This window comes from Neoarius graeffei, chromosome 8 (assembly GCF_027579695.1).
Source record: "Neoarius graeffei isolate fNeoGra1 chromosome 8, fNeoGra1.pri, whole genome shotgun sequence".
Taxonomy (NCBI): Eukaryota; Metazoa; Chordata; class Actinopteri; order Siluriformes; family Ariidae; genus Neoarius; species Neoarius graeffei.
This window is the reverse complement of record NC_083576.1, coordinates 29,193,247-29,217,259: the sequence shown is the minus strand read 5'-3', so window position 1 is coordinate 29,217,259 and position 24,013 is coordinate 29,193,247. Positions and strand designations below refer to the sequence as shown.

The 24,013-nt window shown below is 38.9% G+C and overlaps 1 protein-coding gene and 1 long non-coding RNA gene across 2 annotated transcripts in view; one reads left to right on the top strand and one right to left on the bottom strand.

Annotated features, from left to right (window-relative positions):
• Window positions 1-24,013, bottom strand: part of xkrx (XK related X-linked) — a 101,932-nt gene that overhangs the window by 47,934 nt on the left and 29,985 nt on the right. The gene's annotated exons all lie outside the window — the stretch shown is intronic.
• Window positions 9,975-16,193, top strand: LOC132890557 (uncharacterized). Its single transcript, XR_009655210.1, has 3 exons — window positions 9,975-10,399; window positions 10,512-10,571; window positions 15,923-16,193. It is a non-coding gene; the product is annotated as an uncharacterized LOC132890557 (long non-coding RNA).

Below are 24,013 nucleotides of genomic sequence, written 5' to 3'. Positions count from 1 at the left end.
TGGCGGGGAAATTAATAATCAAATGGCCTTACCTTACTTAAAACGTTGTCTTGATCACATAACTCCTTACAATTATTCCACTTACGTAAATCCATACGGTTTAACACACCCAACAAAGATAGCAAGCGCATTGCTAATTCCCACCAGAAACCTAACAGTTTACGCTACGATGTTTTCTTCCGTTTCTTCAGTAGAGGACATTTCAAACGTTTATTACCCACATCCCAAATGTCATACGTTATATTATTTTACCTTGTTGTTACTCATGTAACCTACTCAAAACACAACTCATTGGAGAGATATCGTGGAAGTGCTATGGTGTGCCTTAGGGGACACCATGTCCCCTAAGGCACACCCCAGGCTATGGTGTGCCTTAGGGGACATATTAGATTTTTTTCGATTTTGCGCGGTCATTTACATTATTGCTGGCTCTTCCTTTTCGTTTGGTTTGAAACCAAAATACTGCCACACTGCCGATGTTGTATTTATTTATTTATTTATTTTTGCCACTAACTCGTTATCTTGACTTGCCATCTTTCAACCGCGGTCTCAGTCTCTTGCGAAGCTTTCTGTCAGACTCCAAATGTCACGCAGGGTTGCCATGGTAACGACATAAACAACCCTGCACGCGATGAGAACTTCTTTAGGAAATTGATAGAATTAGTGAAAATACGATCACACAGTTATTCGGGATGATCTTCAATTTATTATTTTATATTATGACCTCATGTACTCCATATTTATTTAGATATTATATATTTTTTTTAAATGACGGTAATGAGACCGATACCGTTGGTACTTTTGGATACCTCGGGATACCTTCTTACCGTAATACCGCCCAACCCTAATATACACACACACACGCACAAACATTTTATATATACGCGCGCGCATATATATATATATATATATATATATATATATATATATATATATATGGGCGGCACGGTGGTGTAGTGGTTAGCGCTGTCGCCTCACAGCAAGAAGGTCCTGGGTTCGAGCCCCGGGGCCGGCGAGGGCCTTTCTGTGTGGAGTTTGCATGTTCTCCCCGTGTCCGCGTGGGTTTCCTCCAGGTGCTCCGGTTTCCCCCACAGTCCAAAGACATGCAGGTTAGGTTAACCGGTGACTCTAAATTGACCGTAGGTGTGAGTGTGAATGGTTGTCTGTGTCTATGTGTCAGCCCTGTGATGACCTGGCGACTTGTCCAGGGTGTACCCCGTCTTTCGCCCATAGTCAGCTGGGATAGGCTCCAGCTTGCCTGCGACCCTGTAGAAGGATAAAGCGGCTAGAGATAATGAGATGAGATGAGATATATATATATATATATATATATATATATATATATATACACACGCGCGCACATATACATACGTATATTATATATTACTGCAGTCAAAGTTAACGCGATAATAACGCGTTAACGCAATCTCAATTTAACGCGATTTTAAAAAATAGTCCCGTTAACGCAAATTCTAATTTGGCCCTGCGAGTCACCCATAGTTCCTGTTGAGGCTTGTCGCGTGCTGCTTCAATAAGAGTACGTGTGAGTGATGGAGAAAGGCATAGATATATAAACATCCTCGCCGCCATATTGGATAGGGCAAAGTGGAGATTCTTCAGCCGTCTCTGGTATAGCATCTAGACAGTAGCCGAGAATAAACATGCCTCATTCATGTGCTGCGTTTAACTGTACCAACAGGTTTACCGGAACAATGAATTCTGAATTATACCAGCAAATTCTAAAGGAAAATGTCAGGACATCTGTCTATGAACTGAATCTCAAAAGAAGGTGGGTCATGCAGCAAGACAACGACCCTAAGCACACAAGTCGTTCTACCAAAGAATGGTTAAAGAAGAACAAAGTTAGTGTTTTGGAATGGCCAAGTCAAAGTCCTGACCTTAATCCAATCAAAATGTTGCGGAAGGACCTGAAGTGAGCAATTCATGTGAGGAAACCCACCAACATCCCAGAGTTGAAGCTGTTCTGTACAGAGGAATGGGCTAAAATTCCTCCAAGCCGGTGTGCAGGACTGATCAACAGTTACCGGAAACGTTTAGTTGCAGTTATTGCTGCACAAGGGGGTCACACCAGATACTGAAAGCAAAGGTTCACATACTTTTGCCACTCACAGATATGTAATATTGGATCATTTTCCTCAATAAATAAATGACCAAGTACAATATTTTTGTCTCATTTGTTTAACTGGGTTCTCTTTATCAACTTCTAGGACTTGTGTGAAAATCTGATGTTTTAGGTCATATTTATGCAGAAATATAGAAAATTCTAAAGGGTCCACAAACTTTCAAGCACCACTGTATATATATATATATATATACACACACACACACACACACACAGAGTTAGGTCCATAAATATTTGGACAGAGACAACATTTTTCTAATTTTGGTTTTGTACATTACCACAATGGATTTTGAACAAAACAATTCAGATGCAGTTGAAGTTCAGACTTTCAGCTTTAATTCAGTGGGTTGAACAAAATGATTGCATAAAAATGTGAGGAACTAAAGCATTTTTTAAACACAATCCCTTCATTTCAGGGGCTCAAAATTAATTGGACAAATTAAATAACTGTAAATAAAATGTTCATTTCTAATACTTGGTTGAAAACCCTTTGTTGGCAATGACTGCCTGAAGTCTTGAACTCATTGACATCACCAGACGCTGTGTTTCCTCCTTTTTAATGCTCTGCCAGGCGTTTACTGCAGCAGTTTTCAGTTGCTGTTTGTTTGTGGGCCTTTCTTTCTGAAGTTTAGTCTTTAACAAGTGAAATCCATGCTCAATTGGGTTGAGATCAGGTGACTGACTTGGCCATTCAAGAATATTCCACTTCTTTGCTTTAATAAACTCCTGGGTTGCTTTGGCTTTATGTTTTGGGTCATTGTCCATCTGTATTATGAAATGCCGACCAATCAGTTTGGCTGCCTTTGGCTGGATTTGAGCACACAGTACGTCTCTGAATACCTCAGAATTCATCCAGCTGCTTCTGTCCTGTGTCACATCATCAATAAACACTAGTGAACCAGTGCCACTGGCAGCCACGCATGCCCAAGCCATCACACTGCCTCCGCCGTGTTTTACAGATGATGTGGTATGCTTTGGATCATGAGCTGTACCACGCCTTTACCATACTTTTTTCTTTCCATCATTCTGGTAGAGGTTGATCTTGGTTTCATCTGTCCAAAGAATGTTCTTCCAGAACTGTGCTGGCTTTTTTAGATGTTTTTTTTAGCAAAGTCCAATCTAGCCTTTTTATTCTTGAGGCTTATGAGTGGCTCGCACCGTGCAGTGATCCCTCTGTATTTACTTTAATGCAGTCTTCTCTTTATGGTAGATTTGGACTTTATGTCCATTATATAACTTGAATATGTTTCAGTAAACAGGTAAAAAAACAAAATTTGTCAGTGTCCAAATATATATGGACCTAACTGTATATACGCGCGTGTGCATGTATATAACATTTTTTATATATACATATATTTATATATATATATATATATATATATATATATATATATATATATATATATATATATATTTATTGTGTGCGCGTGTGCATATAAAATATGTATAAATATATATACACAAATATATTTATACACACACACACACACACACACACACACACACACACACACACACACACACACGCCTTTACTAGTTAAAAAATATGAATGACAAATCCTGTCCTGATGACCAAGAGCGGTTTTCACAAACTGAACATTTTTTATTTGTTCAGATTGCTGAACAAATAAAACAAAAGGGATGAAAAGGTTGATGCACAAGCAGTCTTTGTATTATTTATGGATACTACAACCCACAGAGATCTGGAACATGTATTAGCATGTTGTCTGGAACTTCAAGTTTGAAGAAAAGAACACAGACCATGTTTTCACAGCAGGCAAAAATCCACTGTCAGTGACTACGTTTACATGCACATCCAAATCGAGCTGCTGTCGGTAATCGAGCTGAAGGTCCCAGCAGGGTGCCAGAGAAATCCAATCCTACATGCACACAATGAAATCGGGCTATTGTGTGAGGTGCATTGTGCACCCGAGCCACAGGTGGTGCAACACGCCCCATCATGTTGGTACACTTCCGGTTGTCGTCATGAAGAAGAGCTATTCAAGAGTGTAAACAAAGTTATCAGTTCCGTGTTCTCCATTGCGCGTTTTTCTCCCGTCCATGAATTTTAATATATTCAACTCCTTAAGCTGAATGAGCATGAACTCCGCCTCCTCATTGCTCCAGAAGTGCACGTTTCTGCTTGCCTGTGGCAGTGGGGGCGTGGTCAAGCGCCGGTCTGTGACAGAAGGGCGGAGCCAGGGAAGGTGAGTGGCAGAATCACTTCACCTGACGGTAATTAACCTGTGTTTGTGTGTCTTCCCAGTAACCGCGCCCTATTTAAGGAGGCAGAGGGAGAGCAGAGGGGACAGCTCATCCCGGGACTAGAACACAGCGCGCGCGCGTGTGTGTGTTTTTCGCTCAAGAATAAAAGTAGGCTGTTAAACTGAAAAGTCTGACAATAAAAAGCCTATTAGTACCAGAAGCTTTGTCCTGCCATCCTCTGTGCTCCACCCACACTTCAGAGAGCTCTACATCGCCATTTTCTCTTCTTCGTTTGTTCCTCCTGACCTCTTCTGCTGCTCGCTACTACTGTTGTCATGCCGACCGAGGCTGTTGTGTTTCCCGCTTGTGGTCTCGTCACTTCCGGAAGTAGCTCGACAACTAGCTCGATAGGGTATACATGCACAAAGTAGCTCGGCAGAAATCGCATAAGGGCAATTCCATGTAAATGTCAACCTCACCATGCAAAAATAAAGCAACATGTAATACATCAAAACCACTCCCAGAGATATCACCTAGGCCTGTATTTTACAGATGTGAATAAGTTGAACCAATTTGTCACAAGAATTGTTCCCTTCGCCTTAATATGTCAGTCTTTCTTTCTTATAATGTAAACCCCAAGCTAAAATCAACTTTGATCATGTACAATTCTATATTATTGCCACAAGCCACAGAAATGTATGCTAAAATCCACAAAACAGCAAAACAATAGCCATCCTAAATATTAAGAACTTTGATAGTTTTAGCTGATATTTAGAGAGTTTTTCAAAGGGTTATGGTGGTTAAATTGCTGATTTTCTAAACATATGCCATGTCTATTTCAGACGCGTCACATCCATAACGGAATTTCGTCACATCCATAACGCTAACTTTTCCTTCCGAAACTCTGCATGAAATACAAAATATTTTAAACAAAGATTTTTTAATATTCACCTTGGACCCCTCTATCAAATGGATATCTCCATTTCGACATTAGGTTTACAATTTCACAGAGTTTGATAAAAACGTACAGTCACCCAAGAAAAGTGATACTTTTTCTGTCACATCCATAACGCATCTTTTATTGGCATTTTCTGGCATGCCCTAGATGTACTATGGGAATTGTTCTTGTTCTATCGCTTCTCCAGTATGGTACAGCCTTAAAATATGCAACACCTGTTTAAATACTGGGAGACAATAAAACATGCACTGGGTCATTTGTTGCCATTTTGAGTTCAAGTGTCACGTCCATAACGCTGGAATTGCTCATAAACTAGGTCGTGTAGCTCGATTCCGAGAAATCAAGTTCGGTTCAATTTCAGCCGAATTAAGGTGTATACATGGCATTTTGAACTTCGATTTCAGTCGAGCAACGGCAGAAATTCGATTCTCTCTATGTGCATGTAAACGTAGTGACTTTCTCTTAATACCAGTCAGACTATGGCAGCACTGTTGTGCTAGAAAGAGCAAGTGAGATTTTTGGCTTAGAGCTTGAGGTAAAAGAACATCATAAATCCTCACAAAGAGTTGAATAGCAGACAAGCTAGTACAATCCAAAGAACACTATGTGAAAGGATCTTCAAAATCCAGCCTAAAAAGAACCTCATGCACAATGTATTTTATTTTACAGTGACACTCACTCTACGTATAGCATCCGGAGTTTCCAAAGTAATCTAACATACTTGAGATATTTAGAGTGAAACAATAGAAACAACTTGTTTCGCAGATATCGCATTATTGCAGCTATAAACATCCACCCCCTCACCACTTTTTTCACTCAAAGTAAATACGATGAAAAAACTGTTGCTTGTTACCATGAAGCAGCAAAGTTCAAAGTCCTCGGTCTTGAAGACTCTCCTGTGACCCGTTACATAAATCACTGACGCCCAAGACGCTCTTCTATAAATGCCAAAACGTTGGCTTACAGAAAGCTTCAGCATGTCAATGATTATACATTTTGTATATTAAATAACACTTTTTAAAGATCTGTTTATTATTCACATTTAATTACGTGGAGTAGCTGTTACTATAGATAGGATAAATTATGATATGCCTTGCAGCTAGCACTACTGTGCTTTTCCAGAAAATTCATCAAAATCTTCTGACCAACCAGAATCAAGGATTCAACAACACTCTGGTATTATAATAATAATAATAATAATAATAATAATAATAATAATGTAAGGTGGATAAGATGTTCCACAGAGCTGCACATTTTGTCTCTAATTTATAAGATCCATGTAAATGCTCACATCATGAGAAATCAAGTTTGCTGTCAATTCACCAGGTGAGCTGGAGCTCTTGTAATATGCCACGCTGGCCGGCTACCATTTTAATTATTTGGCAGGCGATTTGGCATTTAAAATTTTCAAAGAATTTATTATTTTTATGCCGTCAACGTATTTATCTACAGGCTGTCTTTCGGTCACTGTTTTTCAAGTAGGCTGCTTTGACAAACTTGATGGTGGAGTTGCTGTTTGCATAATTTGCTTTCATTTGTTTGTCTCTCACATGTGCTGCCTGACCTGCCTTCAATTAATGGCATTCTTCTCTAAAACTGCATCACCTTGTCTAACAAAAATACCTGCCAGTTGTAGACAGAATAGGAGTTGGAACAGATGCAACTGTGAGTGATCGCTAAGAAGCATGACACCACCAAACTTAACATGTCTGCGGAAAGTGCAGCTGTCATCTGCAGTAGCTTTTTCACCCGTAAGACAGTTCTTTGAGGACTCCTGCTCTACAACACATACTACAACTATGGATGCAATTTTAATTTATATTTACAGTCACTGAGTAGTTTAAGAAGTGATTTGTTTTTCAAAGTTAACAAAGGGAGGTGAGAAATTTTAACTACTCTGATGACCCATGATGAAGATGTGAGGGTGGGAGTAGCTGTAATTCAGGGTTTAGTAGTGCGAGACTAAATAGACGGGGAACTGAAGGTTTTGGCTGTTTGGAAAGATTCATGGAACGCAACAAAAACAAAAAGGTCCAATTAAATGACGTTTCAATAGTTTGCACAGTTGCAGTGCCAGTATTCTTGTTGCTCATGTTTTTTTTAGGCCTTGGATAACAGATACTAAATATAATCTAGTAAATCAGCAACTCTATTATTTAAGACCTCTAAAGCCTTCAAAATTCAATTATTGCTAGAACTGTACAACACCAATTCCAATAAAGTTGGGACAAAGTACAAATTGTAAATAAAAACGGAATGCAATGATGAAGTCAGAGATGCCTACCCCAAATTTTGAATTTTAGTATTCTTGAAAACATTTTTCAGTATTTTGGAATGACTTTCAGTAACATTAATTTATGCGCATTTCCATTATAAAGAGGTATATATACACCAATATGTTTAACATTTAAATTATTAAAAAGAACTGTTTTGTGTGAATTGAATAAACAAAACGCGAGCAGCCATCTCAACTGAATTTCCACTCAACAAATTTCTAGAGCATACAATATATCACATTTTTATAAATACAATAGTGTTCCCTGTTTGCAGACATTACGGTTGACTACCAATCATTGGTATTGAATGTAACTCCTCAAAAGTATTATATTATATTGCCTGGCAAAATGTTCTACCTGTTAACGGATTCTAATAAAATTAAAAAAAAAAAATTCTTATTTCATGGCGGCACGGTGGTGTAGTGGTTAGCGCTGTCGCCTCACAGCAAGAAGGTCCTGGGTTCGAGCCCCGGGGCCGGCGAGGGCCTTTCTGTGCGGAGTTTGCATGTTCTCCCCGTGTCTGTGTGGGTTTCCTCCGGGTGCTCCGGTTTCCCCCACAGTCCAAAGACATGCAGGTTAGGTTAACTGGTGACTCTAAATTGACCGTAGGTGTGAATGTGAGTGTGAATGGTTGTCTGTGTCTATGTGTCAGCCCTGTGATGACCTGGCGACTTGTCCAGGGTGTACCCCGCCTTTCGCCCATAGTCAGCTGGGATAGGCTCCAGCTTGCCTGCGACCCTGTAGAACAGGATAAAGCGGCTAGAGATAATGAGATGAGATTCTTATTTCATGCCAAAGAGAGTCCGACATTGTTATCTTAATGTCCCAATATATAAATGCTTCAGAAGAGACATTGAATAAAATGACATTTATAATTGTATTTAAAACAGTGGAATGATCAATTTTTTGCCACAATCATAAATCACTAATTTACACAGCACTAATCATAAAATTCTGTTTTTGATCATACTACATGTACATTTGCACTTGCAACACTGAAGACTTTGAATTAAAGAAGTACAGCCAGTGTTTGATATTTCAGTGAATAAAAATCATACATGTAAAAAGAAACTGAATAAGTTTAACTCACATTTCATGGCACTAATTGGCAAGTTCAACTCCAAGCATAGGTCAACCATCACCGCTTCAGCACGTGTCACGTTCCATGTCTTTTCATCCACAGATTTCATAAAAAACTGGTGGATACCCCCAGATTTACTTTCCGCCTGACTCGCCATTTCAGCATACTCCATATGTTTTTTTTGTAGTTGACATGCCGCGTGCAGTCATCGCGACCACCATGAGTGATGTTAATATCAGTTCTACACAGTTTGCAGTGCGCGTATCCATTGCCCTTTTGACTGGGTGTAATGCACGGCCATTCTACCGTATCGAAAATAGCGCGAACAAATGTGCGGAATTTGCGCATGTCACACACAGCATGTGCGGTATCTGCACATGTCACACACAGCATGTGCAGAATCTGCGCATGTCACACACAGCATGTGCGGTTGTCGTAAAAATAAATAGCCTAGCCGTGAATCACACATGGATTGAAAAAGTCGCTTGGACATTTAAAAACAACTCACTGGAATTTTTTAAGACTTTATAATAATTCCGTACAGAATAACACTGTTTGCCATAACATCGTATTTACGTAACTTTTCCGTACAAAATACGGCCAATCCGTACTAGTAGGCATCTCTGTGAAGTTTCAAAAGTTTCAAAATCATTTCTTTGTTCCCCCCAGAACTTTGACACAAACATGGAACTCTCCTTTGTTTTTGGCTCAGACTGCGCATTTTGCAATCCCTTTTCTCTTAATACTAGTTTGGCTTGGTTCATGTCGCTGCCCTCAAGGGTGCACACCCATGTTACATGCAAGCATGAAGGCAGACGCATATGAATGTATAAATATATTTAAATCAGACTTAATGCATTAGCCTTTTTTGTTACACTGATGTGAAACAAATTTTGTCTACACATAGAAAAACTAACTGTGTGATGGTACAGTAAGTATACAGCTAACTTAACTAAAACATTCTCACCAAACAGAGGGATATGCTTTTATACTCGGCGCCATTGCAGTCATTGAAATTATCAACCTGAGGAGTCATCAACAACAGCACAGACAGCACATTTAATTTATAATCTCCTGTCAGGACATTCAAGTACAAGTGCAGGGTGTAGACAAAACTGGTGAAACAGCACATCAAATGGTTATAATAAAATTTATAATAAAATTTCAATTAAAGGCAACGTGTGTATATGCCTGTTATTGCTTTTGGTATTATACTAATACCATTGTGCACCTAAAATGACTCAAATTAAAAGCTGTTCATTATCAGAACCTACACATAAAAAGACTATGCAGCACTGCTAAACAGTTGTGGCCTGAGGTGTGATCTCTTGCTCTTCTTGTCCTCCATTAGGAAGTGTTAATCAGAGGAAAATTAAAAAAAAAGTCATTATAACTGTGTTAGTCTATTTGTCAAAACGTATGAAAGTGTATTAGATAAAATTAGACCGTTTTTAATTAAAGGGGCTGACTCCCCATTCCCAGAACACAGTTCATTGTTCTTGTTTTGAAATCATGTGACCGCTACTCTGTTAGCTCTCTGTGCAGCAAAACCTCTGCAGGTTCACTGTTCGTGATCCATTCAAAATCTACCTTCAACTACTACTTCATCTACGGGTCATAAACGGAAGTTTTGATGAGAATATGTTTGACATTTTCTTTCCTTCGTGGCGGGCCACATGACTGCCGAGGCTGGTTCTGGTTCATTACAGTGGAATAACCATACGAAAATGGAATGGGTCAGTAAAAGGAATTTAAAATATACTGTAACCACTTGGACAAAATTTTCAATTTCACGTTACAATTTATGTTCTATGGCTTAGGATGTCACTACATTTGTTTTTCAAATAGTGGAATATTGATGGCTGTGAAATGGTGACTTGCTACTTGGCGCAGAGACTTCTGGGAAGGGTGAGTCAGCCCCTTTAAACCTCTGATGTTCAACATTTGAATTTTTTTTTCCTCCTTGAGCCCACTGCAATTCTTGCTCATGTTCACAAAGCTCCACCCCCAGCACCTACAGTTATATTATTATAGCATATGAACCATCAAATTGTGTAATAGTGTATTTCCCGTCAGTAAATTGCTGCATTGTCATGTGACAGTGATACCAATGCTGAGATATGCACTGCAGTTACGAATACATATTTATTCCTTTCTTTGACACTATATACTATGCGCCACAAACACCACCACAACAATTTATTATGGTGTGACTCTGCTGGGTGTCTGGTGGACAGCAGTGAATCAGCACTTTCACTTTACATCATTATTATATAATTACAATCGAATATCAAACTTGATGTTTGAAACAGTAATCTGGTTACATATTTTACGTCCATGCATGTTGGTGTGTGCAGTGCCATTAGGACTAATTACGATGCACCTGTTCCTGATTAAAGCGTAATCACAGCACATACATATAAGGACTCTCAGTAACACACAGACTTTGCGAAGTATATGCTCTGTACCCTGCGTATGACGTTAAAAAGCCTTGTATTTTGTATCAATTTTCTGGTTTTGACAGTTTGTGTTTTTGGACTGTAAGTATTATATTACCTCTGATATCTTGTCTGTCTCACTTGACCACTGCCTGTTTGTCGACTCTGCCTTTGTCTCTGTTTGATAGCATGTTTTCAATAAAACTCTTCCTGCGATTACATCTGTCTATCACCCTTACATGACAGAAACCGTCAATTTTCCAATGAGCTAATGGACTAATAAAACTGTGAGCTAGTTTTATATGAAACTGTCATAAATAGTTACTAACACTTTTTATGGAAAATAATCCTATGCGGCGGCACGGTGGTGTAGTGGTTAGCGCTGTCGCCTCACAGCAAGAAGGTCCGAGTTTGAGCCCCGTGGCCGGCGAGGGCCTTTCTGTGCGGAGTTTGCATGTTCTCCCTGTGTCCGTGTGGGTTTCCTCTGGGTGCTCCGGTTTCCCCCACAGTCCAAAGACATGCAGGTTAGGTTAACTGGTGACTCTAAATTGACCGTAGGTGTGAATGTGAGTGTGAATGGTTGTCTGTGTCTATGTGTCAGCCCTGTGATGACCTGATGACTTGTCCAGGGTGTACCCTGCCTTTCGCCCGTAGTCAGCTGGGATAGGCTCCAGCTTGCCTGCGACCCTGTAGAACAGGATAAAGCGGCTAGAGATAATGAGATGAGATGATCCTATGCTACTTTTTAAAAAGCAAATTAAAAATAGGCGCTGCATAAAAACCCATCTATTTTATGTAAATACAGATATAAATTTCATTATCCGGTGGTCAAGTGTTTGAGATACATTGCCTTTCACTTACGGTCAAGTCCCCTGTGGTGGCACACATTCGTACGGACGTCGTACGGTCGCAAAAGCCATAAAAAATCAAGTTGATGCATTACCATATTCTCTTAAGTATGGAGCGCCGCTATCAGCATTAAGCACTACAAAATAATAAGGAACTGAGCAGCTCTCTCTATACAACAAGTTTAATTAATTATGCTTTACATTTTAACCAGCACACAGTTCTTCGATAGAGTTAGCTAATAAAGCCAGAAGCTTCCTCGAACTCACTAACCCATTTTTAATTCTGTTCTGAATGAATCTAAACCAATGTTTAATTCTGTTTTGAAATAGATAAAATAAAATCACAATTCCACCTTACCTTTGAATAGTTTTAGAACAAACTTTGTAGCATCTTTAGTGCTTTTAGGAACAACGTTTTCTTTCATAAATTGTAATTTTTCCTCACTTATGGTGACAAAGCGATTGGCCACCATTTTGCCAAGTCGCTCAAGGGGATTATCAAAAAATAATCTGAATCTCTCGACTAATCAGCGCACTCAATTTCCTATAATCACCTCCGTATTTATATTAATTATATTTGATTTATTCTGAGTGCCTGTCATCTTATCATATCAGAAGTACTGCAGAATTACTCAGTTTGCTTGACTGGTGAGAAATGGAATTCTGTCTGAAGACTGGGGGATGTTAACATTTTATCATTTAGCTTTTGCCCACTTTGTCATTCAAGTATTTAAAACCTGCATGATTGCAATAAAACACATGAAATTCAGCTCATGAAATAATGCTACAAGGGTACTCTACTTATCACAGTTAGCAGTGGAGCTCCGTGTTGAATTTTTAGCATTTTAACATTAAGCTTTGGCCCACATGGTTTTCAAGCACTTGAATGGCCAAGTTATAACACTAAAACACATGATATTCAGCTCATTATGATTATATTCCCATAACCTGAGTAACTTATGTTACATAGACACTACTTGTTTCAGCAGCTAGACTCAGAGCTCCGTGTCTCCAGTGTGCCAAGTAGATGTTAACATTTTAGCATTTAGCTTTTTGCCTACTTTACCATTCAGCCATACAGGTTATAGCACTAGAAATAAGTTAAATTAGATTCATACCGATTTATGAGGATGGTTAAGAGTGCCTCCGTTGCCTTGTCATTTATGTATAACAAGTTCTCAGTGATTTTCAGCTGAAACTCTTACTACTAGCATTGTTAAACACAGCTACATAGTTATTTAACATGTTCATTTAAGGGTGGATAATCCAAAGCATCTCCTTACATGAAATGTTTTTATCACTTAGATAAAACAAACAACCTACTGGATTCATTATATAAAGAAGGCCATCAGATCAAATCATTATACAGATTGGGTTTAAAAGATCTGTCCAGGAGCAACATTGCTAATTCACTGAAGCACTGGCAGTGTTTATCCTGGTGTTACTGCATTTCATGTCAAGTTGTTTTTCTCCTTAAAGCGCAGCATGATTTTTGCCAACACAAAAATGATCTAGCTACACTGGGAAATCCATGTTTCTCTTCCCCCTCCTCTCCCTTCCCAGCAAGCTGCGATGGGGGTAGAGTGAAGGGGCATTGGGGCACGTCTATAAAATGACTGACACAAGGCCTGTCCAACCAATTGCAGTCCAGAGTATAGTTCATTTGCAGGCATGGTAGGGTGGCACAGTGGTGTAGTGATTAGCACTGTCACCTCACAGCAAAAAGGTTCCGGGTTTGAGCCCAATGGCCGACATGGGCCTTTCTGTGTGGAGTCTGCATGTTCTCCCTGTGTCTGCTCCAGTTTCCCCCACAGTTCAAAAGACATGCAGTTAGGTTAACATGGGGTGGCTTTGGGCTGAAGTGCCCTTGAGCAAAGCACCTAACCTGCAACTGCTCCCTGGGCGCAGTAGCATAGCTGCACACTGCTCTGGGTGTGTGTGTGTGTGTGTGTGTGTGTGTGTGTGTGTGTGTGTGTGTTCACTGCTTCATGTGTTAAACGCAGAGGACAAATTTCACTATGCTTGAGTGTGCATGTGACAAATAAAGGCTTCTTCTAAAGAAATAAAGGCTAACTTTTTCAGACTCTTAATTAATTCAGACTCTTCCATAACCGTAATACAGTCTATCAAATACATTTGGCCAAGCTTACATGCATAAGGTATCCACTTGTGCTGAGTCTATAGCTTAAAGCCAAACAAAAACCCAAAAAGTAAACTCCTTTATACTGACAGATAATATCCATAAAAGGCATGTTCAGTTATTCATTTGCTCATATTTGTACCTGTATACTGTGTCAAGATTTTATTTAAAAAGAAAAACAATGCCCTGGGGCCTGCCATCTCACTCTCTCCAAGGTTCAAATGGTGCCCTCCGGGTGCAAATTACATGAGAGAATCTGAGATTGTGACATCACTTCCACGCTACATGACTTACCGAGGCTGAGATCGAGTGGATATGTTGCTTCTAAATTGTTGTAAACAACCCTGAAGATGCCCAAATGATAAGCGTTTGGGGTGTAGAAATAAGCCCAATCATTGCCAAGGGAAATTCTTTTTTTGCTATCCCCAATCCTACAAAATATATTCCTTTTACAAGCTGTGAAATGGCTGCATTTCATCGGCACTGGTCACACTGTGGACAAATTTCATTTCAGCAAGAACAAGGTAGCTTGTGAAGACCATTTCACGGCACAAAAGATCACAGAAACAGGAAGAAAAGAAAGGCAGTAAGGTAAGCGATAATTCAATAACTTCTGGCAGCCGACAATTTTGCTGCCTATAAACGCTCCATCGCCTGCAATTTGCAGTGTTTGTGGGGTTTTTTTCTCAATTTAAAATTTTCTTGTATTTTTATGGGACATGCTTTGGTTGCTTTTATTCACTGAGAAAAGTGATCTTTTTAGACGGCAAGAATCACATTTATGCTAGGACTACCAGTCAACATTATTTACTCATATCTGTATCAGTACTGTTTGTAATTGTGTTATCTAGCCAAGTGAGATTCATCTCATCTCATTATCTCTAGCCACTTTATCCTGTTCTACAGGGTCGCAGGCAAGCTGGAGCCTATCCCAGCTGACTACGGGCGAAAGGCGGGGTACACCCTGGACAAGTCGCCAGGTCATCACAGGGCTGACACAGACAACCATTCGCACACACATTCATACCTACGGTCAATTTAGAGTCACCAGTTAACCTAACCTGCATGTCTTTGGACTGTGGGAGAAACCGGAGCACCCGGAGGAAACCCACGCGGACACAGGGAGAACATGCAAACTCCGCACAGAAAGGCCCTCGCCGGCCACGGGGCTCGAACCCGGAACTTCTTGCTGTGAGGCGACAGTGCTAACCACTAAACCACCGTGCCACCCCAGGTGAGATTTAAACTTCATAAAAGTCAAGTCTGTTAATTCATGGATTTTGTTGCCAGTAAAATTCATATGGCTACAGAAAATTTGAGTCAGTGGCTCTGTGTTACTAAGGCAAAACGGTGTACTAGTGGGTAAGCTACCTCACAAGCAGATATCCAGTTTTAGTCCAAATGGCTACGCCCAAGGAAGCCTATTCTTCACAATATCACAACTTTTAAATTAGATAAATTGTTGGTGTAAAATTTTATTTTTAATTAAAAAGTGCTGGGGGGTGGGGGTGGGGTGGGGGCGCACACCAGGGCACTTGCCTTGATTGGCAAATGAAGTATGGACCAAGGGTTTTGTTTGGCTTTCTTTTTATCATGTTCTGCATATTTTTCAGGTTATTTGTACATTTTGGGAAATCAACTATTGCTCCTTTTGAGTCTAATAAGCTTTTCCTTCTTGGCAATTGTTAAATGGAGGGTGTTTCAAAAAATTTGATGTCATTTCACAATCTAATAACTTTGCCAATTACTATTCAACTGACCTCAAATTTTAACAGCATGTGTGGAAACAGGTCAAAATTTGATATTTAATGTTTTTTGTTTTTATCTTTTTAGGTATAGAAATGCCATTCCCTGGAAAAGAAAAGGAATTGTGTGTGTTAGAGAATGCTTGAACACAGTCGAACAAGACTGTGCAATGTGCATTTATTAGAGAATTCTCTAAAAATGCACCAACTGCAATGCAGATTTGGACCTGGCACAAAAAGTTCAAAGAGGAAGGCTCTGTGTGTGTGTGTGTGTGTGTCTCTGTCTCAGGCCACACGCATATTGAAAATTTGTAAAATTGTTCATGGAATCCACATACCTTTGAATTTCTCATTCAAATTTTGAGGAATAAATCTTACATTGTTCAACATGAAACCTGTTCAGTTTCATTTGCCTAGACTATGTAGTTTCTGGGATAATTGCACCTCAAATAAAATTTTTTGAAAACACCCTGTATTTTAAGTAAAAAAAAAAAAATTATACACACACATATATATACACACACACGTGTGTGTGTGTGTGTGTGTGTGTGTGTGTGTGTGTATATATATATATATATATATATATATATATATATATATGAATGAGTGTGTGTGTGTGTGTGTGAGATATATATATATATATATATATACACATACACACACACACACGTGTATATATATATATATATATATATATATATATATATATATATATATAAAAGCACGCTCTCTCTCTCACACACACACACACACACACACTCCCAGTCTCTGCAAATTCACTGTCTTGTGTTTGTGCATTAAATAAACATCTCTAGTTCTTAAGTGTCCACTATAGAGGAGGTCTAAAGACCTCTCTAGAGATTAGATTAGATAGAACTTTATTGATCCCTTTGGGTGGGTTCCCTCAGGGCGGGTTCCCTCAGGGAAATTAAAAATAGTGTTTATATAGCTCTCTAAGTATTTATATAGCGTTTATGCAGAGGATGAGAGACATATTGCTATTCCTGCATACAGCATTACTGTAGGAAGGCTACTACAAATACAATTTAAATGTTTTATGGATCTATTCAAAACAGAGATTGAACTACAACTACTTAAATTGCAGGTTTTGTTGGAGAGCAAATAACCGTTGAACTAGCAAATTGAGCATAGAAAAATAGCTTAATCTTGTACAAGCATTATAATTTCCTGACTCCAAATAATTTCACTCCTTGTGCAGAAGAAAAAAAAGAAAACCTTTAATAGCCTTCCCAGTGTTGTGTACCATTCTCTTTAACTAATCAATGATCCACTGATCAGTTTTCAATTTTGATATAGCAACCCTTTCCAGGCAAAACAGGAGCACAAATTTCTCTCAAACAACTCAATATACTAAGAACCTAGTTATAACACAAACATAAGGCCTGCATAGCATTCCTCTCATACATCTCAGACCACAAGACACACTCCTGCCGTGGAGGTCAAAGGCACTGGCACGAGTTTAGCTTTCTGCCATCTACTTATCATGAGGATCAACTTGTGTTAGAAGTGTTAAAACAAAATATTTCATTCTAGTTGTAACAGTAAAGCAAGGGGTACAGCAATAATAATGCATAAAAAAATTCAGTTCATCACTTCCAGCTTCATTTCTGACCCACAGGGCCCGTATGTTATAGTATCAGGGACACTTTATCACACTCCTGTCTTATTGGTAAATATTTATGCTCCCAATTGGGATGATGTGGGATTCGTGCAAAAGGTTGTCTCTCAGCTACCTGACCTTGACGCTAACCTGTTGATTTTGGGGGGAGATTTTAATTGCGTAATGGATCCTAATTTGGACCGGTCAAATCCCAAAGCGCAGACTCTCTCTAAAATGGCTGGTAGGTTCTCAGATTTTTTCAGCCATGTAGCATGTGTGGATCCAGGGCGACATTTCAATCCCCATAGTAAGGCATTTTCTTTTTTTTCAAATGTGCATCATACTTACTCTAGGATCGATTACTTTTTTATTGACAGAAGACTCTTGAATTCAGTAGAGACAGTTGAATATTCAGCCATTGTAGAATCAGACCATGCCCCTATACTAATGACTCTCATTTTTCGCCAAAACTACAGTTGTCAGCCTCAATGGCGTTTTAATACCACACTACTGTCAGATAACACATTCTGCACTTCAATTGAAATAGCCATAAATAAATTTCTGGAAACTAATAAAATTGATGTGTCCCCATCACTGCTTTGGGAAACTCTTAAAGCTTATCTTAGAAGAGAAATAATAGCGTATTCTTCTTATATTAATAAGGAAAGAAAGAAACAAAAACAACAGTTGATTGAAGCCATATTTGAATTGGATAAGAAAAATTCCATATCCCCAAGCGCATCACTTCATAAGGAAAGAATATCATTACAAACACAGTACAACCTAATATCCACATCTGAAACGGAACGACTTATTATGAGATCACGAGGACTATATTATGAGCAGGGGGAAAAATCAGGGCGTCTTTTGGCACATCAACTTAAGTCTAAGTCGGCAGCACAGATTATATCAGAAATTGAAGCTGAAACGGGGAGGGCCACAACAGACCCCTTAAAAATTAATCACATTTTTAAAGATTTTTATTCTGATTTGTATAGTTCAGAATCTTTGAAGGACACATCACTGTTTCATGATTTTTTCAAAAATCTAGAAGTCCCTACCTTATCTTCTAATCAGAGAGAATGTCTGGATGAACCAATTGAATTGAGGGAAGTTAGCTCTGCTATTTCGGCCATGCAAAATGGAAAGTCTCCAGGGCCTGATGGCTTCCCGATCGATTTTTATAAAAAATTCTCTAAACAACTAGCCCCGCTGCTGTTAGATATGTTTGATGACGCTCTGTCAGAGGGCAAAATTACCTGACTCTCTTAATGAAGCATCCATAACTCTTTTGTTAAAGCCAGGCAAGGATGCTTCTAAGTGTGGGTCATACCGACCAATATCCCTTTTAAATACAGATATTAAAATACTTTCCAAACTACTAGCTACACGTTTGGAAAAATTGCTGCCACACATCATATCACCTGACCAAACAGGTTTTATTAAAAATGGGCATTTATTTTCAAACATAAGACATCTTTTGAATGTGCTATACAGCCCCTCATCAAATGATGTTCCAGAAATTGTGGTGTCTTTAGATGCTTTAAAAGCATTCGATCGTGTGGAATTGGATTTTCTTTTTTTTGTTCTAAAGAAATTTGGTTTTGGTAAAACATTTCTCAAGTGGATTCAACTGCTTTACTCTTCCCCCCACGCCTCAGTTATTACAAATCGCATCCGCTCCCAAAATTTTCCTCTGTCTAGGGGCACCAGACAGGGCTGCCCATTGAGCCCTTTACTATTCACACTTGCCATAGAACCATTAGCCCTGGCTCTCAAATCAACACCCTCAATAAGAGGTATCAGAAGATGGGGATTGGAATTGAGGTTGTCATTGTATGCAGATGATTTATTGCTTTACATATCAGATCCATTGAATTGTATTAATACAATAATTTCAGTGTTGCACAATTTTGGTCAGATCTCAGGATATAAGCTTAATTTAACAAAAAGTGAATGCTTACCCATAAACAAACTAGCTATGCAAATCCCAGACCATGCTCTACCATTTCATATTTCTAGGTCAGGATTTAAATACTTGGGTATCAATATAACACCTTCATTTAATAGCCTCTTTGATGAAAATTTTGCACCACTCATGTCTAAATTGAACTCAGATTTGCAAAGATGGGATGTTCTACATCTAACCATGGCAGGCAGAGTGAACTGCATTAAAATGAATGTTTTGCCTAAATTTTTATTTTTATTTCAATGCATTCCTATTTTCTTGCCAAAGTCTTTTTTCTATAAACTTGACAAACTTGTATCTAGATTCATATGGAAAGGTCAAAACCCAAGAATTAAGAAGGATTTCTTACAACGATCAAGGGTGGAAGGCGGGTTGGCTCTGCCAAACTTTAGAGTTTATTATTGGGCAGCAAATTTCCACAAAATAGCATATTGGATTCAGTCTGCAGATACAGATTGGTGTGAAATGGAGTACATGTCATGCACATCATCATCTCTCCTCGCTCTGGTTTCATCCAACTTTCCCATGAAGATTTCCAGGTTTACATCCAACCCAGTGGTAATATCTACATTAAAAATATGGGCTCAATTCAGAAAGCAGCATGGCCTGAGGGATACTCTTTTGACTTATACTCCACTATGTAACAATCACAACTTCTTACCAGCTAAACTTGACCACACATTTATCACATGGCATAGGAAAGGAATTAAGAGGTTTAGTGATCTGTATATTAACGGATCCTTTTCTTGTTTTGAGGATTTGTGTTCTAAATATGAGCTCCAGCAAAAGGACCTGTTTCGCTATTTTCAAGCTCGACAATTTGCTAGAAGCCACAGCCCACAATTTCCTATCCTTCCAAGTGAATCACTTTTGAACTTAATTTTGAAGGCTCCTTTTTTTCTGAGGGGTTTCACTACACACTGTTACACAATCATCATGAAAACGGACATTGTCAACCTGGACAAGATAAAAAAAAAACTGGGAGAACGAACTTGGAGAGGAAATCTCAGAAGACACTTGGACTGGTGCTTTAAAAAAAGTGAACAGTAGCACGTCTTGTGCAAGACTAAGTTTGATTCAGTTTAAGGTTGTCCATCGCCTACACTGGAGTAGAGCAAGGATCTCATCCATTTACCCAAATGTTGATAGTAATTGTGTCAGATGTCATATTAACGTGGCAGATTTGACTCACATGTTTTGGTCTTGCCATTTGTTAACAGGCTATTGGTCTGGTATATTTGATGTACTGTCCAAAGCTTTTGGAGTCACTCTACAGCCTTGTGCAATGATAGCATTATTTGGGGTACCGAACAAGGAAGCAAATTTAACCAAGAACCAACAGAACATTATAGCATTTGTTTCACTGCTGGCACAAAGGCGAATTTTGCTTCATTGGAAGTCAGGTGCGCCACCTACTGTCGCTCAGTGGTTGAAAGATGTAATGCTATTTTTACACTTGGAAAAGATCAAATTTGCTATAAGGTGCTCAGACAAATTTCAATCTGTTTGGGAACCCTTTCTATCATACTTTAGTGGTCTCTGAGAGCTCCCACAGGCATTGCAATAAATTAAAAGATTCTATGGGTTTAGCCTTACAATTTGAGCACACACAAAGGTACACTTTGTTTGTTGGCCATAAAGACCTTTGAAGTCAGGTTGTCCCTTGATTAAACTATTTATTTACTGTTTTAATTTGTTTATTTTGACATCTACCTAGGTCTACCAAACATAAAACTAAGGTCTGTTATTGGTATGGTTTCTGTTATTTTATTATCACGATTATTTTGGTCCAGTCGGGGTGGGGGGAGGGAAGGGAGGGGGGTGGTTTTGAATGTGTTCAAAAAAAAAAAAAAGTTTAAAAAATGAAAAATCTTTTGTAACCATGGTGATGATTTAATCGCTGCTATCTCTGATTTTTCAATAAAAAGATATAAAAAAAAAAAAGAAGTGTTAAAACAAAACCAAAGATTAGTTTACGGGTAGCAGTTACTTTCATATCATGCCAACTTTATCTAACAGTGTGTCTCAATTTACGTATTTCCCTACTTACACTTGCTATTTTGGAGTGCCTAAGTGCACTGACAAGAATGGCATCATGCAGTGCACTATGGGTACCTGGATGTTGTACGTCAAATGGTTGAAATGTTGGTGTTATTTTCTTTTTAATCATATTGTGTATTCTGTATTCCTGTCAAAATATTTATTACATCAATAATAGAAGTGGAAAGACCAAATTTTATTCTTTACAGAAAATTTACACACACATGGCAACTTATTAAATGAACTGGGAGCGCTCAGAACAGGTATCAATCATGTACCCAACTGATAAAAAGTAAATATCAGTCGCTACAGTTGTATAAAGTAAGGTTACTTTTATACACTCAGAAATCCTTACATTTTTGCATATTGCACCCAAAAGTAGATTAGGTAAAAATAGACCTAATTCCCACCCATATTCATGAAGCTCTGCCTCATAATTTTAAGTGGCCCTTAGAGGCTGTCCACACGGCAACAGATTCAGGTGAATCTGATAAAATTGTTTATCGTTTCGGCCTGGCGTCCACACGGCACCGACGTTTTGGGTGTCCCAAAACGAGAACGGGTTCCAGAGTGGAAAAATCCGGCAACGGCGCCCTTGCAAAGTCGTCTGGATGAGTAAAACAGATTTGTTTACGATGACATCACAACCACATGACTAGAACAAGCAGCACTCTCGCTGTTTTGTATGAACCACTGCATTGCATTCACTTTTGTATACAGCTTTTCTTTTAAATAAACAAGTAACTGAACCATTTCTTGAATTTCTTTTTTTTAATTGGATAAGACTGCTTTTCAAAATGTTCACACACAATATACAAAGTTATATAAATTATATAAAAATGCTTTTCAAAATGTTCACACACAATAAGAAAATTAAGTTATATAAAACTATGCACACTAATAAAACTAATTTGTACACACAGAAGGCACAATTTCCTCACGTAGTCGCAGCCATCTTCTTCTTGTTGTGTGCTTGTTCCTGTGAGTGCTTCACGCCGGGTAGAAGAAGGGGTTTATGCGCATGCGTCCTACTACTTCTATTGTTCTGGTGTCTCCAATGGGACCGTCTTACAGCGCACGTAGAGGTGTGACGTGTATTGCATCGTTTTCAGCAAGCGTTGCGTTGCCATATGTACCTGATATTTTACTGATCCGTTGCCCATGTGGACGCAATATTTTTTTAAATAAAATCTCGTTGCTGTTGTCGTGTGGATGTAGCCTTAGGAGTGTCCATAAAATGACTGACAGGAGGTTCATCCAAACAAACAAGCATTCTAGAACAGATGTTGGTTTTCCAAGCATTTTAACATTTTTGCTAAGGCCACTGTTTTTATTGTATTCTACCCATCTTCTAGGCTATTTGTGCAAGTAAAGAGGAAAAAGATCGACTATTGCACCTTTAAATATCAGTTCGACTATTATTTATCCTGTTAAGATGGTGCTACCTGGCACACCGTCATATATCGGGGGGTTTGTGATAAGATTCTGGTTTTACAATCTGCCTCCCAAGATTTTCTTGTTTATCCACATACAGAGCCTACAATAAAAGTACAAGAATAATATAATAGAAACACTCATTTTAGATGTCAAAACAGTGTGCTGAGCGTATGAGACTTAATCGTCCTCATTTCCACTAAACTTGTGAGGCGTACAGGGAAATTCATCATGTTAGTCTTCTAAGTCTGAGACAGCACATGCAAGAAATCAAGCCAACCAGCCACATTCTCCAAAAGATTTTTTTTTTTGCATATTCGTGCCGAAACATGTCTACGCAAATGACAAAGCCTTTCCAAACCTTTACTCACGTGATACTGTTGTGCTCAGCATGCATTCTTGTGTTAAGGGAAGTACACACAGGAACAGACATGCAGCTATGTCGCAACCAGAGACTAGGATATGCCAATGAAATTCAGCTACTTGTAGCAATGATAGGTGGGATGAGGTCGGATTGGTTTAGTTCAGATAGTGGGAAGAGAGGACGCTGGAGCAGAAGCAGCAGTGTGTGGACAGGTGGAGTTTGGAAATACTTTGAACTAAATATGACAAAACCGTAAATAAAGTGGACTTTATTATCTGAACAAAGAGCACTGGGACTTATTAGCAGTAGTATTAGTTGGAGATTGTGCAGAACACCGTGGAGGTCCGGAATTATATTCTTGCACTGCTCCTCACAAACTCTGACAGGATGGCAGGGAGGAGGAGTTGAGCATGGAGTTTAGTGAGGATAATGAAAGGATGGAGAGTGAAGAGGTAGAGGAGGGAATAGAACCAGTTAGGTAAGAAGTTGTACAATGGGAGGAGAGGAAAAAAAAAGGAAAGGCTTCTAGTGAAGGAGAATTGGAAAGCGAAGGAAGATAAGGGCCCTAATGCAGGATTGCTTAATGTAGTGGTAAAATTAAAGAGAGAGTGGAGTAAAGAAAAATCGACTGCTAAAGTTAACAAAAATCATTAGGGGACAAGTTGAAGAAGTGAAAAATTCAAGAACTTTAGGAGATATAAACTTGCTAATAGGATGTCTTATCAAAGTGCAAGGTGGAGAAAGCAAAGAA